The sequence below is a fragment of the Salvelinus sp. IW2-2015 genome, unplaced genomic scaffold, assembly GCF_002910315.2.
Source record: "Salvelinus sp. IW2-2015 unplaced genomic scaffold, ASM291031v2 Un_scaffold1436, whole genome shotgun sequence".
NCBI classification, from domain to species: domain Eukaryota; kingdom Metazoa; phylum Chordata; class Actinopteri; order Salmoniformes; family Salmonidae; genus Salvelinus; species Salvelinus sp. IW2-2015.
In genome coordinates, this window is record NW_019942906.1 from 167,026 (window position 1) to 171,872 (window position 4,847).

The following is a 4,847-nucleotide window of genomic DNA, read 5'->3' on the forward strand; positions in this document are numbered from 1 at the left end:
AGAGACGGAGGGGGACAGAGAGAGAGAGAGAGAGAGAGAGAGAGGGACAGAGAGACAGAGAGAGGGACAGAGAGACAGAGAGAGAGAGACGGAGGGGGAGAGAAAGAGAGATATTAGTTATATAAGTGCAGAAATAATACATCTGCAGACACAGTGACAACACAGCGCCCGTCTCAGCAGAAGTGAAACAAATATCAGTAGGCTCTCTCTCCAGTTGACTCGGGGACACAAACACCTGATTCGTTATCCTAAAAGCGTCACGTCGCATTTATCGGATTGTTAGGGCCAATAGCACACTTATTTACTACCACCGCTTGGAACACTTCATTTTAGGCACTTTCAAAAGATAGGAGCGCTATTTATGATGCCATTAAAGCAGGCGAGTGGGAAGCGGTCTCACAAAACAGTTTAGTCAAAAGAAAGCCCTTGTTCTATTGGATAAGGGCTCCGCAGATTTGTTTTTTCCGCTATCCATCAATCATGCAGATGCCGTGTCATAACCCAATAACACGAGGGTATGACGTCATAACAATCACAGTAGTAAATTCAGGAAGGTTAACCTGCTACTGTTCTGAGTGAATTGGAATGCGTCACCTTCCTAAAAGTAAATGATGATGTGGAAAACGATGCGAAGGAAGGATTTAAAGTAGTATAAAGTCAGCATGAAACAAGTGCACAAAGTTAGACCAGCAAAATGGAACATGGAAAACTAGAGAACATTAAGGCTCCCGAGTGGCGCAGCGGTCTCAGTGCTAGAGGCGTCACTGCAGACGCTGGTTCGATCCTGGTCTGTATCACAACCGGTTGTTATTGGGAGTCTCATAGGGCGGAGCACAATTGGCCCAGCGTTGTTCGGGTTTGGCCAGGGTAGGCCGTCATTGTAAATAAGAATGTGTTATGTATTTTATTTAAAAAATTCTCCCCAATTTTGTGGTATCCAATTGGTAGTTACAGTCTTGTCCCATCGCTGCAACTCCCGTATGGACTCGGGAGAGGCGAAGGTCGAGAGCCGTGCGTCCTCCGAAACACGATCCCGCCAAGCCGCACTGCTTCTTGACACAATGCCTGCTTAAACCGGGAGCCAGCCAGACCAATGTGTCGGAGGAAACACCGGACACCTGGCGACCATGCACCCGRCACGCCACGGCGTGAATGCGCCCGGCCCGCCACAGGAGTCGCTAGAGCGCGATGGGAGAAGGACATCCCGGCCGGCCAAACCCTCCCCTGAACCGGACAACGCTGGGCCAATTGTGTGCTGCCCCATGGGTTTCTGGGTCTGCGGCCAGCTGCGACAGAGCCTGGACTTGAACCAAGAGGGAATTGAACCTGGAGAGAATTGTCCTACGTCCTGGTTTCTGTCAGGTCTGGAGAGAACAGTCCATCTGCCCAGGTTTCAGTCAGGTCTAGACAGAATAGTCCATCCGCCCAGGTTTCAGACAGAACAGTCCATCCGTCCTGGATTCAGTCAGGTCCGGAAAGAATTGTCCTCCGTCCTGGTTTCAGTCAGGTCTGGAAAGAACAGTCCTCCGTCCTGGTTTCAGTCAGGTCTGGAAAGAACAGTCCTCTCCGTCTTCGAGCAGAAGTGCAATCAAAGTATCATGTATGCTTCTGCTCTCAGTTTGACACGGGTAAACAAACCCTGATCGTTATCATAAGCGTCAAGAGTCGCATTTACGTGGGGAATTGTTAAGGGCCAATAGCACTACTTTATATTTACTAACCCCACCTGCTAGCGTCCACACGAGCTTCATTTAAGGCAACTATGCAACACTCAGAATAGGAGCGCTATTATGATGCCATTGAATAGCAGGCGAGGGGAAGCGGTCTCACCAAGAAACAGTTTAGTTCAAAAAAGAAATGGCCCTTGTTCTCATTGGATATAGGGCTCCGCAGATTTGTTTTTTTCCGCTATTCATGCAATTCAAGCAGAGCCGTTTCCATAAGCCCAGATAACCATGAAGGGATGCCTCAAACGTGAGGCCAATCACAGGTAGCAGATGGGAAGAGAAGGGTCAGGAAGGTTTAACCTGCTAACGAATAAAGGCTGAAGTGCCGAACTTGGGATACTGTCGTGCTACCGGTTGCAGTTCAGTGACACCCCTCCCCCTGATGCATGATGGAGGACTATACGGAGGGTGCGAAGGAACGGATTTCAATAAGGTTAAGGATCTCTCAGTCACTAAGTGTCAAAGCCATTGAAACATGTCATAGCGGGGCAAAGTTCAGACCACCAATAAGCGGCCTCATGGGAAGACGATAGACCCGACCTTAAAGGGCCTACCACGAGTCCCGGTCGACATGAAAGGAGTGCCCGCGCCCCGGCACGGGCATCGGTCTCCTGGTGCAGACACGCGCAGTACATGGCTAGACCGCCTGTTCGATCTGGTCTGTATCACAACCGTATGTTTATTGGAGTCTCGATAAGGGGCGCCGCACAATTGGCTATCCCAAGCGTTGTTCGGCCATCACCCGGTTGGCCAGCGTAGGCGTGCAGGTTCATTGAAATAAGAACGTTTAATGTATTTTCTTTAAAAAACTCTCACCCGCCGCTAATTAGGAGCGCGACCTGATGGCGACGATGATGGGCTGCTAGGTCCCCGATTTGTGATCCAAATTGGCATCAAGGTTCAGGGTCTATCGGTCCCAATTCGGGCTGCAACTCCGTATGGGACTCGGGAAGAAGCGAGAGGTCGATTGACGACGCTCTCGGCGTCCCTCTACGAAAACGATAGACTGACATCCGCACAACGATCTAATCCTGGGGCCAAGTCCTCGCTACTGATTCATATTCTTTTGGGCACCAAGATGCCTGCTAACCGGGAGCTTCAGCCCAGACCAAATAGGTGTCGGAGAAAACAGCCGGAGCACAACGGCGACGCGAAGGCTGCATCCTCATGGTCCACGACGGCAGTTGGATTAGTCGTTCGCCACTGGGCGTGTGAAATGGGGCGCGGACGCATGCGGATAGCATCGCCCAGTCCAAATCAATGGAGCTCGCTAGAATGCGGGCCGAGGACTTGGGAGATAGGACATCCCGCGGAAAACTCTCCCCGCGAACACCCGGACAACGGCATAGGGAGACCAATTGTGTTGGCGTCCCAGATGGGTTTCTGGGGTCTGCCGGCCAGACTTGCGACAGAGCCTGACCTTGAATCCGACCTAGAGGGAATTGAACCTGGAGAGAATTGCTCCTACGTCCGGTTCTGTCAAGGTCTTGAGAGAACAGTCCCATGCTGGCCGCAGTGTTTCCCAGTCAGGTCTAGAACCAAGAAAGGTCCACTCCGCCAGTCAGCAGAACGTCATCCGTCACAAAATTACGGACCAGTCCAGGTCCGAAAGAATTGTCCTCGTCTGGTTTCAAGGTCAGGTTCTGGAAAGACCACAGTCCCCGTCCTGGTTTCCATCAGGTCTGGAAAGACGTCGTCGTCCTGGTTTCCAGATCAGGTCTGGAAAGAACCGCTCTCCGTCCTGGTTTCCAGTCAGGTGAGGCCCTCGTCCTGGGTTTTCTATGCAGGCTGTAAACAGTCCTACGTACTGGTCAGTCGGCTGGAGAACTGTCCTTCTCTGGTGCACATCAGGTCGTGGAAAGAACAGTCCCTGTTCTTTGTTTCAGTCAGGTCTGGAGGAGATGTCCTCCGTCCTGTGTTTCCAGTCAGGTCCTGGAAAGAATACAGTCTCTCCGTCCTCTGGTTTGCAGTCCATGGTCTGGATCAAGAACAGCAGTCGCATCCGTCCTGGTTTCAGTCAGGTCTGGAGAGAACAGTCCTCCTGTTCTGGTTCAGTCAGGTCTGGATAGACAGTCCATCCGCCTGGATTCAGTCAGGTCTGGATAGAACAGTCCATCCGCCTGGATTCAGTCAGGTCTGGATAGAAATCCATCCGCCCTGGTTTCAGTCAGGTTGAAGAGAACAGTCCTCCTGTTTCTGGGTTTCAGTCAGGTCTGAACAGAACAGTCACCCTGCATTCGATCTGCCTGGGCCTCCTTCTTCCTAAGGTTGAAACCTTCCAACTCCAGCAACTGGCGGCTGGCCTTGGTTGTGTGTCAGAGGTCCTTCCTGCTGACCACAGACCAGCTTTTCAGGTCAGTCTGGAGTCTCCCTTCTACACCTTGTCCCTCTTTCTCTTCTCCCCCCTTGTCCATGTCATCATTTTATTGTGTAATTAAAAAATAACATTTTAAAAAACTTCGATTGAATACATATGGTCCTTGACGTACCGTCACCCTCTGCAGGGATGGGGCCAGGCCCAGAGTGGCGCATACTGAACCCTCAACAGCAACCATAGTACTGAGAAAGAAGACCCATTCCTATTCACGCCACCCCCCCCCCCCTCCCTGAAGTGACACCGTTCATTCCCTCACACTTATAGATAGGGCTCAGGCATCCCTCACACTGCTTTTACACTCACCAGGGCAATGATCCAGAGCCAAGCTTGAAGCTTGGTTTACCTAGCCACCAAGATAAAGCGACTAAAGGGCCCAAAGCCACCATCGAAGGCGATTAAAGGGCCCAGCTAAGCCTAGCCTAGCCACCAACGAAGCGCTAAAGGGCCAGCTAGCCTAGCCAGCCAAGCCAACCTACCGAAGCGTTTAAGGACCCAGCTGAGCCTAAGCCTACCGACCAAGCGTAGCCGCTTAAAGGGCCCAACTAGCCTAGCCACCAGACGAAGCGATAAAGGCCCAGCTAGCCTACCCTAGCCTACCAGACAAAGCGCTTAAAGGGCCCCAGCAGCCTAGCCACCAGACGTAGCGCTTAAAGGGCCCAGCTAGCCCTAGCCAGCCAAGCCACCTGACGAAGCGTTTAAAGGACCCAGCTAGCCTAGCCTAGCCACCAGACGTAGCGCTTAAC

At 51.8% G+C, this 4,847-nt stretch overlaps 1 protein-coding gene across 1 annotated transcript in view; it reads right to left on the reverse strand.

Moving 5' to 3' along the window:
* Positions 1 to 4,847, reverse strand: part of mapkap1 (MAPK associated protein 1) — a 152,153-nt gene that overhangs the window by 95,317 nt on the left and 51,989 nt on the right.